General features: G+C 52.0%; 1 protein-coding gene across 3 annotated transcripts in view; it reads left to right on the plus strand.

The window, feature by feature from the left end:
• ARHGAP39 (Rho GTPase activating protein 39) overlaps positions 1 to 13589 on the plus strand; it is a 121054-nt gene that overhangs the window by 54372 nt on the left and 53093 nt on the right. The window lies entirely within an intron of this gene.

A 13589-nucleotide genomic window follows, 5' to 3' on the forward strand; every position in this document is an offset into this window, starting at 1 on the left:
CGCACCTGCCCAGTCACTCTCCCGGCGTGGGCCTGGGATGAGCTTCTGCCCTTTGGGAATTCCTCCGGCAAAGTTCCTCCCAAGGAGCGGCGGAACGCGGGAGCGTTCGGGTTCCTGGCGTGATCTTCGGTGCCAAAGGAAAAATCTTTAGGTGGAATGTTGGTTGCTGAATTCCCTGATTTGGTTCCCGAAGTGAAATATCCGTGTTTTAATCCATGGGAAAAAAAACCCCCACGTGTATTTCTGGCATTCTGGGTTTTTGTTTTGTTTGGTTTTGTTTTGTTTTGTTTGTTTTTTGATGTTTCGAGGATGTTTAGGCCTGTTTGGAATTTTCCTCGGAGTTTATGAGCTGGGTTTGGATTGGTCCTGGATTTGGTGTGTTTGAATTCCCTTTGAAACTTTGGAGTCATTATTCCCCGTGGGAACCCTGCTGGTTTTTAGAGGGATTTTTCCTGCAGCATCCAGAGGGAACTGGATCCACTGGGATCCGCTGGAATGTGAGGACGGATCCATCAGTGGCTCTGGATCCAAACTCCAGGTGCTCCAAGCATGGTTTAACAGCAGCACAAAATCCTGGAATGCTTTGGGTGGGAAGGGGCCCTTCAAGATCATGGAATTCCATGGGCAGGATGGAATGCCTCCACTATTCCATGGCGCTCCAACTCCTGGCCTTGGACAATTCCAGGGATCTGGGGGCTTATCTGGGAATTCCATCCCAGCCCCTCACCACCCTCCCAGGGAAGAATTCCTTCCCAATATCCCAAATTCCCTCTGCCAGTTTAAAACCATTCCCTGTGTCCTGTCCCTCCATCCCTTTTCCCAAATTCCCTCTCCAGCTCTCCTGGAGCCCCTTCAGGCTCTGGAAAGGAGCTCTGAGGTTTCCCTGGATCCTTCCCTTCTCCAGGCTGGACATTCCCAGCCTCTCTCCATCCCTTGGAGCATCTCCATGACCTCCTCTGGGTTTGCTCCAACACCTCCACATCCCTCGCGCCCTCAGCGCTGGATGCGGAATTCCCGGTGGGATCTCACCAAGGGCCAGAATTCCCCCCCTTTTTCCCCACTTCCCGCACCCCCAGCCGGAATCTGCCCATCAATATTTCTCCAGGATGGGGAGAAGGTTTGGGAAAAGGGGAAAAACCGGGCAATATCCCTGTTTTTCCCGCCTCCCTTCCCCTCCTCCCGGCAGCTGGCACGGCAGATTCCCGGGCACGAGTGGCGCCGTCGGAGCGGTTTCTATCCACGCAACAGATGGCCCCGTTTCCCTGCGGATAACGAACCCTTCCCTCCGTTCTCCCTCTGCTCCTCATCCCGTCTGACATCCCGAGGAACAATCCCAACTCTGTTTTTTTCACTGGATTTGGGAGCAGGGAAGCAGAGCGCAAACTCCCGATCCCGTCGTTTTCCTCCCACGAGGGATTTTCGTGGAGGGAGGATGGGGGGGAAGTTCTTTTTCCAAGTGGGATTTGCTGTCTGGAGCGCCCGTCTTGGAGCTTGGAATGTTTTCCAGCCTTTATCTCCCCAGTCCTAAAAATAATCCTGGCGGGAAGAGGGGGGCAGAGCTGCTTCCATGTTTTTCTCCCTCTCGGAGAAGGAGCTGGAGGTCATCGGATATTCCTGAGGCGACCTGGGGGAGGCCGGCTCGTTTTTCACCTTCCAATTGCTCCCATCATCCCAGGGGATGGATTTTTATTTTATTTTTTATTTTATTTTATTTTTTATTTTTTATTTTATTTTTTATTATTTTTTTAGGGATCGAATTCCACAGGGAGTCAAACGGAGTTGACGCCCTGGGGGATACAAGGGTCCCTTGTTTTCATCCCAAATCCTCCTCCTCCTCCTCCTCCTCCTCCCGGATTCCTCCCTCGTCCCGATCAAATGGCGACAGGTGGCCTCGGAATCACCTGCTCCCTCCCTGCCAGCTGCCGCTTCCCGAGGACAGGGAAAAGCCATTCCAAAGCCATTCCAAAGCCATTCCAAAGCCATTCCAAAGCCCCAGCTCGGGATTTCCAAGGAATTCGACTCCCCCCCGGAGGAGGAGCCGTGCCCGATGTTTGCCGTGGCTCTGGCAAAGGAGGAGGAGGAGGAGGAGGAGGAGGAGGAGGAATAGGAGGAATATTTTTCTCTCCGGCTCAGATTTGCTGTTTGTCGTTCCCTGCTCTTTTTCCGACCTCATTCCATGAATATTTCGGAGTTCAGAAAGCACGGGATGTGCTCCCGGCCTCGTTTTTCTTCCGCTCGGGGCTGGGCTTAGCAGGGAAAACAAAACTTCTTCCAAGTTTTTTTCCTCGGTGCTGCTTTTCCTTTAGGGTCGTTGGGGATTATTCCGAATTTTTGCTGTTATGAATATTCCCTTTTTCCTCCCAGGGGCAGACTTGGAACTGGGATTTAAAGTTATTCCGTTCTGGAATTTAATTTGAGGATGTGTATTTATATTTCATATTTTCCCCCACGTTAAATCCATATAAATATCGACCTCCCATGCTCTGATACCTCTTGAATTCCCCCCCAAAAAAAAAAAAAAGTGAATTTTTACTGTTTTGTTGGAATTTTTGTCCTTTTCCTGCTGTTTTCCGACCTCTGTGACTTTGGGGAATCCCGCTTTTCCAGTCTTCACCCGCACTTTTTAAGTCTCCGCCTTTTTAAGTTAAAAGCTTTAAATTGAATCTTTTTCCCTCGGGATTGGCACAGATGGAAATTTTTTTTCATGGAAACGAAGTTTTCCCTGAGGAGTTAAAAAGAGCGGGAGTTCAAGGAAAGGGTGTTTCGGACATGTGGTGAGGAGGGTCAGGATCCAGCAGCTGCCACTGGAATTTTTTCCTGCTCCTCTCCCCCTCTGCCTCCCCCCAGCTGCCGCCGCTGCCCCAAAAAAAACCAAACTCGGCCTTTTTTCCCTTAAAAAAAAAAAAAAATCCCCATCCTTAGGGGAAAAAAAAAATCAGGGATATCAATCATGGAATGGTTTGGGAAGGGGAAAATCCCGAAATCCAGTCCCCCAGACAAATTCCACTATCCCGGGTTGCTCCAGCCTGACCTGGGACAATTCCAGGGATGGGGCAGGAACGGTTCCTCTGGGAATTCCCATGCCAGGGCCTCACCACCCTCCCAGCCAGGAATTCCTTCCCAATATTCCGTCTTTCCCTGCCCTCTGTCCTGATGATCCAAGAGGGTAAAAATTGGGAATTAAAAAAAAAAAAAAAACCAAAAAAACAGTTTAGGTGAGCCAGGGCGATTCCTGAATCCTTCTCACGAGGCAGCAGCAAAAAACCAACAGGGATTTTCGGAAAAATAAGGAAAACTAACATCCTTTCCGGTATTTTTATGGAATTTTCTGGCCAGGAGTTTTGGTGGCAATTGGATTTCCAGTCCCTGATGTTTTTCTTCACACAAAATATGAAATGGAGACGCCTGAGGTTGGCAAAATTCCTTTACCTGCAGGAATTTTTGGTGCAGGGAGAAACTTCCTTCCCTCAGCTCTGATCATTCCAGGTTTTCCTTGGATTGGGTGCAGGTTGTTGCTTGTTCCCAGGTTTTTGGCTCGGAGTTCAGAGCATTCCTCTCAATATTCCCTGTTTCCAAAGGGCTTGTTCCCATTGATCGTCTTTTCCTCGGGAGATTCCGGCTGGAAAAGCAAAGTGAGGTTAATTTATTACGGATTTTTAGCACGCGTTGGGAGTCGGCGTTGGCAGGTCCCACTCGGATAAGCTTCACTCCGATTTCCGGGGAGCTCGGGAATGAAAACTTGGGATTTGGGAGCGAATTTTTAGCCGATTTGAGGAGTGGGATTCCATGGAATGCCGCCATCCAAAGTGATCCATCCTCAAGGTGGGAATCATCTGCTCCAGCTTCACCCAGCCTCCACCTCGGAGGTTGGAAACCCGGCTCTTCCCATCCCAAAATTGCCCCACAAACCCCGGGAACGTGGCTTTTCCAAGGGGACCAGCCAAGGGAAGGTGGGATTTGGATCCATTGGTTTGGATTTGGTGTGGATGGAAACCAATGACCTAAAGGTTTATTTAAAAAAACATGGATAATGGATCACAAAGTTCCCCTGGGATCTTCCGGGGCACCTTCAGTTCATTAAGCTTCTTATCAATTAAAACACTCCAAGGTGGTTTTTTTTTTTGGGAATGTTGTCGCAGAACCTTGGATAAGATATTGGATGGGCCCTCGCCAGCCCCTTCCCTGGGATCTCCAGCTCTGCTTTCCCTCCCATCCCAATCCCAATCCCAATCCCAATCCCAATCCCAATCCCATCCCATGGTGTCGTCCAGCTCCTCTCCCACCATTTTGGGATGAGAAAAATTGCCCAAAATTGCCCCACAAACCCCGGGAACGTGGCTTTTCCAAGGGGACAAGCCAAGGGAAGGCGGGATTTGGATCCATTGGTTTGGATTTGGTATGGATGGAAACCAATGAGGACCTAAAGGTTTATTTAAAACAAACATGGATAATGGATCACAAAGTTCCCCTGGGATCTTCCGGGGCACCTTCAGTTCATTAAGATTCTTATCAATTAAAACACTCCAAGGTGGTTTTTTTTGGGAATGTTGTCCCAGAACCTTGGATAAGATATTGGATGGGCCCTCGCCAGCCCCTTCCCTGGGATCTCCAGCTCCTCTTTCCCTCCCATCCCAATCCAAATCCCCAATCCAAATCCCAATCCCATCCCATGGTGTCCCCCAGCTCCTCTCCCACCATTTTGGGATCAGAAACGGCCCTTCCAGCTCAATCCCAGTCCCGTTTCGTCTCCCACCCCTCGGCAAAAAGCATTCCCATCCTCCTGTCCTCACTCGCCCTCTTCCCTTCAAATCCAAACTTTTCCAGGGCCGATATCCCCAAGCCCTTGACCTCTCCGGGGTTTAATGAGGCGAGAGGCTAAAAAAGTGATTAATTGGCGTCGGGAGAGATACCGGATCACAAAAGCCTCCGGATAAAATTCCGGAGCCCCTTTGGAGAGGCTCGAGGTCATCCCGGCGATTTCGCTGCTTTCACGCGGATCCTTCCATTCAATCCGGGCCTCTTTTCCTTATCAGCTCTCTGGCAGCTTCCTAAATTCCTCTTTTTTTTTTTTTTTTTTTTTTTATCTCCCTGGAGTTTAAAGGAGACGCCGGAGCTGTGAAGTTCGGATCGGGAGCGTCGGAAAGCGGCCGCGCGCGCTCTGATAAAGACGGGGGGAGAAAAAAGATTCCGTCCTTTCCCTTTTCTGAAGCTGCTCTTTGAAGACTCTTTTTTGGTTTTTTTTTTGGTTTTTTTTTTGGGAGTCTTATCCCTGTGTCCTCAAGGCCGGAAGGGATGGGACAAAGCCCAAAGACAGGGATGCAGAGCGGGATGTTGGAAGACGGGAGGGGTGGGAATGTTCCTGGCGGCTGCGCTCCGTTCTCTGCAGTAAAAATTCCCTAGAAAAAGCGGGGAAAAAAATTTCCTCTGAAAAAGGGGGAAGGGTGAACCTTCCCTGCTCCTGGGGATTTCCTGACCTTGGAATATCCCCCCTTGGAAAGCTCTCGTCCTCCTTGAACTCACCTGATTCTCCTTTGAACCCGTTTATGGGATTTGGCTGCGTTGCCGAATTCCACGGCCTAATTAGGATCTAGGGAAAGTCATTTCCCGGAGTTGTCTTTGAAACTTTGGAGCAACCAATTAAAAGGTGGGGGGAAAAAAAAGTGTGGAATCATTCCCTGCTCCTCTTCTCCCCGGTGCTTTTCAGGAATAGCAGGGAAATTGGGGGTTTTTGCGCTTCTGAAACAGTTTAACGATTGTTTTTTAAGGCTTCTTTGGGAATTCTTTTCCCCTGAGGGCACGATTTGTGGAACTTCCCGGAGAAGTTGTGGATGTCCAATCCCTGGAAGTGTCCAAGGGCAAGCTGGAAAAGGATTGGAGCAGCCTGGGATGGTGGGAAAGGTGTCCCTGCCCCATGGAACGGGGCTGAGCAGGATGGTCCTGAGGGTCCCTTCCCACCGGAAACCATTCCATGGTTCCTGGGGCTCAATCTCATCCCAGATCTCGGGGGCTTTGATTCCCGGTGGAATCGGGGCATTTGCGGCGTGGGTGGGATCTTGGGTTCTGCTTTTGTGGAGCCTTTGGATGGCGCCTTTGATCCAACCCTGGGGAACATCAGATTCCCTCTTGGATTCCACCTCCTGAATCTCCAGCGGGATTGGAACGCTCCTTTTCCACGGGTTTCCTCACTCGGGGGAGCCGTAATTCCCATGAATTCCATTTGTGGCCACCCTCAGCCGCTCTAGCCAGGCCCCTTGCAATTCCCAGATCCATCGGGATACCAACATTTAAAATTATCCAGGTGTTTTGCTCCTTCAGGAAGAGGCCGGCAGGGGCTGCAGTTCCAATCCGGGAGCTTCATCCCTATGCAAAAAAATTCCTCCTCCGCGGTTTGGCTCCCGAAAGTGCTGAAGGAAGAGCTTGGCCAGCCTGGAGCTTTCCCAGGGCGCATTCCAAGCTGTGGCGCATCCCAGGACGCGTTATCCCGGTTTATCCGGGCCCGGGAATTACTCCAGGGGTGTCATTTGGGGTGCAAATCATTCCCGAGTTGCAAATCCCGGAGCTGTATCTCCGGAAAAATCAAAGGGGGAGGCCGAGTTCCGGCACCGTCGGATCCGTCGGGATGCGCTGTCCCCCGCATTCCGCCTCTCCCAGAGCAGCTGGATGAGCAGGAATGTCCTGGATTTGGATCTGTGGATAAATAAATGATCCTCAGGGTCCCGCCGCTCCCTTTTTGCTGACAAATTCCCTTGGGACAATTGAATACCTGATCGTTTTCCAATTGTGGAGGTCAGCGGCAAAGGGAATGGTTGGGAACGGTGGAGGGCGGAACAAAAGGTCCTGAGGTGCCTTCAAACCCCACCACGGAGCGGGGAAAAGGATCCTCAGAGGCCTGGGAATGGTGGCGGAAAGGGAAAGGACCCCGCTCATGCCAAGGTTGGGAATTTGAAACTGAAAACTGAGAGATTGGGAAGGAATTTGGCGGTGGTTGGAATTCCCAGAAAAGCTGTGGCTGCCCCACCCCTGGAAGTGTCCAAATCCAGGTTGGAGCAACCTGGGATGGCGGGAAGGTGTCGCCACTCACATCCAGGCGAGCTTTGAGGTCCCTTCCCACCCAAACCATTCCATGGCTCCATGGAACGCGACGGTTACAGCGGCGCTAAATCGGAAATCGTCATTCCCAGGCTTCTCCCATCGGGAAGGAATTCTTCCCCGTGAGACCCTGGAATGGAATTCCCAGTAAAGCTGTGTCTTCCCCAAGGGGGTGGGACAGCTCTAATTAAAGATGATTTTCCCTTAATTAATGATTCCCCCTCCTTTTTCAAGCACCTTGACATCTCCATCCTTGGAATTCCTCCCATCCCTGCATTCTCAGCCCCGGATTTTTTTTTTCCCTCATCCCGACTCTGCCGGGAGCTGGATCAGCTCCCAGATTTCCACCCAGTCCTTTATGGATTTATTCCATTGCTCGGGGATCGATCCGACGCCCATTCCCGGGAATCTGCTGAGCAAGGCAGCGATGAAAGCTCTTCGTCATCATCAGCATCCAGAGGAGGATTTTTCTGTTGGATCAGCCTTTGGAGATGCTTTTCCCAGAAAAAAAAAAAAACCCCCTCCTCGCGTTTTGGAGAAATCAGCCACAATTTGTGGGATAACGGGATTTTTGGAATTTTCATGGTAATCAGAGTCCTTTGGGATCATGGGAACACCAAAGGGGTTGGGTCAGGAATGGCTTTTGGAAGTCGTCAAGCCCGGCTTTCCGCCGGCCCGGGTTGCTCCAGCCCCACTCCAAGCTGGATTTAGGCTGGGTTTAAGGAGCTGGGGTTGGTGCCACTGAGGCTCATCCGGCCTCAGAGCCACGAGGGACCTTTGGGACCTTTGGGACCTTTGGGACCCGACCCCTCCCTCGGTGTCACCGCGGTGTCCCCCCTGCCACCCTGGGGTTAACTCCGTGAGCCGACCCCGCTTAGGACGAGCTTAAATTTCCCGGCTGTTCCACCCCTGAAATGATTCGGAATTTATTGATCGCTGCAGCCCGGGGGGGGGATAAACAGCTGAACGAGCGTTTTTTGGGATCCGAGAGAAACGGGATCGGATTTCCACATCGATTCCTGGGATTTTGGTCGGAAAGCTCCAAGCGAAGACCCAGGGGAAAAAAGGTGGAGGAGTTGTTTTAAATCCTTAAAAAAGAGGGAAATTAGGTTCAAGCAGGATCAGCTTTATCCAGAGTTGAGGCTTCAAGTTGTCAGAGGATAGGGAAGGGTTTGGAATTAAAAATGGAGAGGTTTCAATTGGAATTTGGGAAGGAATTCTTCCCTGGGAGGGCGGTGAGGCGCTGGAATGGAATTCTCAGGGAATTCCGTGGCTGCTCCATCCCTGGAAGTGTCCAAGGCCAGGTTGGACAGGGCTTGGAGCAACCTGGGATAGCAGAAGGCGTCCCTGCCCATGGAATCAGAGAGAAACAGGATCAGATTTATTTCCACAACAATTCCTGGGATTTTGGTCGGAAAGCTCCAAGCGAAGACCGGGGGGAAGAAGTTGGAGGAGTTGTTTTAAATCCCTGAATCATCCAAAAAGAGGGAAATTGGGCTCAGGAGGGATCAGTTTTACCCAGAGTTGAGGCATCAAGTTGTCAGAGGATAGGGAAGGGTTTGGAATTAAAAATGGAGAGGTTTCAATTGGAATTTGGGAAGGAATTCTTCCCTGGGAGGGCGGTGAGGCGCTGGAATGGAATTCTCAGGGAATTCCATGGCTGCTCCATCCCTGGAAGTGTCCAAGGCCAGGTTGGACAGGGCTTGGAGCAACCTGGGATAATGGGAACGCATCCCTGCCCGTGGAATTCCACGATCTTCAGGCCCTTTCCAAACCATTCCGCGATTCCTCCGGCCCATCCCGCGACATTCCTGCTGACACCTCCTCCTCACCGCGGCCGCCCTCCAACCTTGTCCCGACCTCGCCCGGGCAGTCACATCCCTTCTCCATCAAAACACCCGGATCCGACGGCTCCTGCCTCCCGGAGCTGGGGAATTCCCTCTTTTCGTTTAATTGGGAAGGATCGGCTTTGATGGCGGAGTTGGTTTTTCCCCTGGGGTGGATTTGGGGCCAGCGCTTTCCCGCCGCTGGAATTGCCGCGGATTCGGGACGGAGCGGAGGCCTTGGTTCCCCCCAGGCTGTCCTGGAATGGCTTTTTCCAGCAGGGAACGCAGGATTCTTTTCTAGAATCTTCCAAGCCGCACAGCTCCCGGTGTTTGTGTGAATCTGGAGCTTCCCCCCTGGATCCTGAGCTCTGGTTTTGCTGGACATTCCTCCCTCTCCTCAGGGATTGGTAAAAAACGGGATCTGACCTGGCTGCGTGTGGGCACATCCCAGGAATTCCCGGTGGGCAGCAGGGAAGGAGGGAATTCTGCCCTTCCGACCTGCTCAGGCGAGGCCTCCACCTGGAATCTTCTTCCAGCTCCAGGATCCAACATCAGGAGGGTGTGGAGATGTTGGAGCAGATCCAGAGGAGGCCACGGAGATGCTCCAAGGGCTGGAGCCAGGCTGGGAGAGCTGGGAATGTCCAGCCTGGAGATGGGAAGGATCCAGGGAGACCTTGGAGCCCCTTCCAGTGCCTGAAGGGGCTCCAGGAGAGCTGGAGAGGGATTTGGGAGAAGGGATGGAGGGACAGGACACAGGGAATGGCTTCCCAGTGGAAAAGTGGAAATTTGGGTGGGATATTGGGAAGGAATTCCTGGCTGGGATGGTGGTGAGGCCCTGGAATGGAATTCCCAGAAAATCTGTGGCTGCTCCACCCCGGGAATTGTCCAAGGCCAGGCTGGGGAATCCTGGAATAGTGGGAGGTGTCCCAGCTCATGGAAAAAAAAGGACTCTCAAAGGTCCCTTCCCACAGGGAAAAATTCCATGGTTTTCCTTGACAATCACCATTCCCGAGCCGTGGTGGACCCGGAGCCGTGCTGCCACAGGGTTCTCTTGGAATTCTGGGGAGAGGACATTGAATTTCCCAAAAACCCAGGGCGAGGGATGGACCACAGCAATTCCATGGCAAAACCACCATGGAGCCGTTTTCCCTTTCTCCGTGGAGTGGCTGAGGATCCACCCCTCTCTCCCTGCCCCCATTCCATGATTTTTTTTTTTTTTCCCCCATTTGTTCCGGATTTTCCAAGGAATTGGAATTCCTTGGAAATTTTCCAAGGAATTGGAATTCCATCAAGGAATTGCGGGGTTTTCCCCATATTTTTAGGTCGAATATTCCTGAAGAATCAGTAATAAATAAAATAATGGGCGTAATAACTGAAGGAATAACAATGAGGTGGATGATAAATAAAATAACGGGGATAATGAATAAAATAAAGGGTGCAATAACGAACATTAATTAATTAATCAATAATAAATGAACTATCAGGCAGGGGTTGGAACAGATGAGCTGTAAAAGCTCCTTTCACCCCCCACCCATTTAATAATTCCATTATTAATTTAATTTTTGATGAAGTTTTGCAGGAGGTTTTAATTAATTTTAAGCAGGGAAAGAAGATGAGAAACAAGATGGGAAATCGGGAAATAAGATGGGAAATAAGATGGGAATTGTCCTCTCTGGGGAATTTTGCCCTGATGGGGGGATTTGGGTTCTTGGGCACGTTGGGAAACCTTGGATATTTTGGTTTGTGATTCCAAAGGGATCGCCCGGGAGTGGGAAATTTGGGGAGCAGAGCCCCCCCAGGTTCTGCGGAGCCGCTTCCAAGGTCGGCTTGATGAGAACTGGGAATTCAAATCGCTCCCTGTGAAAACATGGAATGGTTTGGGTCAGAAAGGACCCTCAGGATCGTCCCATTCCCTTCCCTGGCCGCGCCCCAGCCCCTCAAAATCCTGGGAATCCCAAGGATTCCAGGGTGGGAACAGACCGGGTGTGATTGGCTGGTTCTTTGGCCAATCCCAAAGCTGGAAGTGGCTTCCAGCTCCGCGCCGGATCCGAGTTTTGCGGAATGAGATGAGCCCCGATTTAGGACCCGCTCCCCTCCCACTGCTTTCAGCCCCTGCTCCGCAGGGAAAAGCTTCATTGCGGATTTTCCTCTCGTTTCTGAAAGGAGCTGGGCACGTTTCCCTCCTTTAGGGAGGGGGAATTTGATCCAAGCTGGGATCCCACACCCTGAAAATCCCACTCCTTTTGTCCATCCAGAGGTTTTTAAATCCCGTTGGAAAATGAGCTGGACCAGCTGAGGGCTCGGGGCCGGGCTGGCACCTGCGACCCCCACCCCACTCCAGGGACTTTTTTTCCTTGCAAATTGAGAGCCTCCAGGGGCTGATTCCCAGGAAAAGGCGTCAGGATGCGATCCATGCGATTCCATCATTGTCTGACTCCCTGGATGTGTCAGGTTTAAGTGGCACCTTCCTTGATAAGCCTCACTTTGCTTTTTATTCCTCCCCATCTATTTCCAGACATTCCTGAAAAGCCTTGGGAAAAGCAGACGAGGATAAAATCCCAAATAACTTCATTAAATTCCTTTTTTTTTTTTTTTTTTTAAATAAAAACCCACACAAAAGAGGAATTTGGATAAAAATGCAGATCCCGGAAGGCCTCAGGTACCCCCTGGATTATCCAGAGGTGACAAGTGCAGTGTTTGGGGCAATCTGAAAAATCCGTGGAATTCTCTGTTTCTTGGGATTACGACCTCTCTTAATCCTCTTGGGAATTTTCTGAGCTCCCGTTTGCTGCCGGATCATCCCAAAAATCCCTTTTGCTGTGTTTATGGGTGAGGGGGGAGTCAGGGCAATTCCAGGAAAACATGGATGGGGGGGGGAAAGATGGAGAGCAGCCGTGGGGAGATGGAATTTGGGGATGTTGGTGGGTGAGAAGCTCCACAGGACCCATCCATGTGCTCCGGTCCTGGAAATTCCCGATGTCCCGGGCTCATCCCACAGCGTGGGCAGCAGGAAAAAGGGGGGAATTCTGCCCCTCTGCCCTGCTCAGGTGAGATCCCACCTGGAATTCTGCACCCAGCTCCAGGATCCAACACCAGGAGGACCTGGAGCTGCTGGAGCAATTCCAGAGGAGGCCACGGAGATGCTCCAAGGGCTGGAGAGAGGCTGGGAGAGCTGGGAATGTCCAGCCTGGAGAAGGGAAGGATCCAAGGAGACCTTGGAGCCCCTTTCCAGTGCCTGAAGGTGCTCCAGGAGAGCTGGAGAGGGACAGGGATGGAGGGACAGGACACAGGGAATGGCTTCCCACTGCCAGAGGCAGGGATGGATGGGATATTGGGAAGGAATTCCTGGCTGGGGGGGTGGTGAGGAGCTGGGATGGAATTCCCAGAGAATCTGTGGCTGTTCCTGAATCCCTGGAATTGTCCAAGGCCAGGTTGGACAGGGCTTGGAGCACCCTGGGAGAGGGGAAGCTGCCCCTGGCCCATGGGATCATCCCATCCCATCCCAAATCTCATCCCATCCCATCCCAAATTCCATCCCATCCCATCCCAAATCCCATCCCAAATCCCATCCCATCCCATCCCACCCCAAATTCCATCCCAAATCCCATCCCATCCCATCCCAAATCCCATCCCAAATCCCATCCCATCCCAAATCTCATCCCATCCCATCCCAAATCCCATCCCAAATCCCATCCCATCCCATCCCAAATTCCATCCCATCCCACGGATCCCAGGGACACGGCCGGGCCTGTTCAGCCCTCGCCGTCTCCATCCCCGCCACCATCCAGGTTTCGGTGTTGGTGCCACCCGTGGTCGTTGTCACCCACCCCGGCAGCGCTGGGGCCGGTGGTTTTGGGATGGTGCCGGAGCCCACGGAGCCGACGCCTTTTCCCGGTGTCGAAATCGGGACAGAGAGGGAAGGAGCTTCGGGATCTTCTTCGGAGTGGCCGGGGGAGCTGCGCTGCTCCAGCCGGACTGGGGGAGGTCGAATCCAGAAATTTTTTGGAGTTTTTGTGGGAAATGCTGCCGGGTTTGGTGGCGTGGGTCACGCAGGAGAAGTTCATCTCCAGGTTGGCGATTCCAGTCCCTCCAGCCCTTCCCATTCCCTCACGGAATGCGCTTCGATCCCCGACTCTGGGCCTTCGAGGGTGCACATTGGGGTGCTCCAGCCCCGGCGCGCGTTTTGCAGACTTGTTGGGTTGGGTTTCCCCGGGAGCTGAAAGCCCGGGATTGGTTGGAAACCCTTCGGAAAATTCTCTGTTTTGTGTAAATAATTCTGCGGGACTTGGTGCGGGTGGAACAAGGAGTTGCGAGGTTGCTTTTCATCCCGCGGTCGCTGTGAGCGCTGATCCTGGAAGCAACGGGCGGTTGGGTTGGAAGGGATCTTGGTTGGGTTGGAAGGGATCTTGGTTGGATTTCCCTTCTCTCCTTGTTTTTTTCCAGGCTGGAACAGGTGAGAATCATCGAGTCCTGGGCACGGGAGACTCGATGGGGGTGGAAGGAAGAGTTGAGAGGTTGTTCTTCATCCCGTGCTCGCGTCCAATCGTGGAACCATCGGGTGGTTGGGGTTGGGAGGGACCTTGGCTGAATTTTCCCTCTCCCTGTTCTTTTCCAGGCTTTTTCCAGGAAAGGGTGGAAGTCATTGTGTCTTGGACACAGGAGACTCAATGGGGG

The sequence above is a fragment of the Agelaius phoeniceus genome, chromosome 1 (genome assembly GCF_051311805.1).
Source record: "Agelaius phoeniceus isolate bAgePho1 chromosome 1, bAgePho1.hap1, whole genome shotgun sequence".
NCBI lineage: Eukaryota > Metazoa > Chordata > Aves > Passeriformes > Icteridae > Agelaius > Agelaius phoeniceus.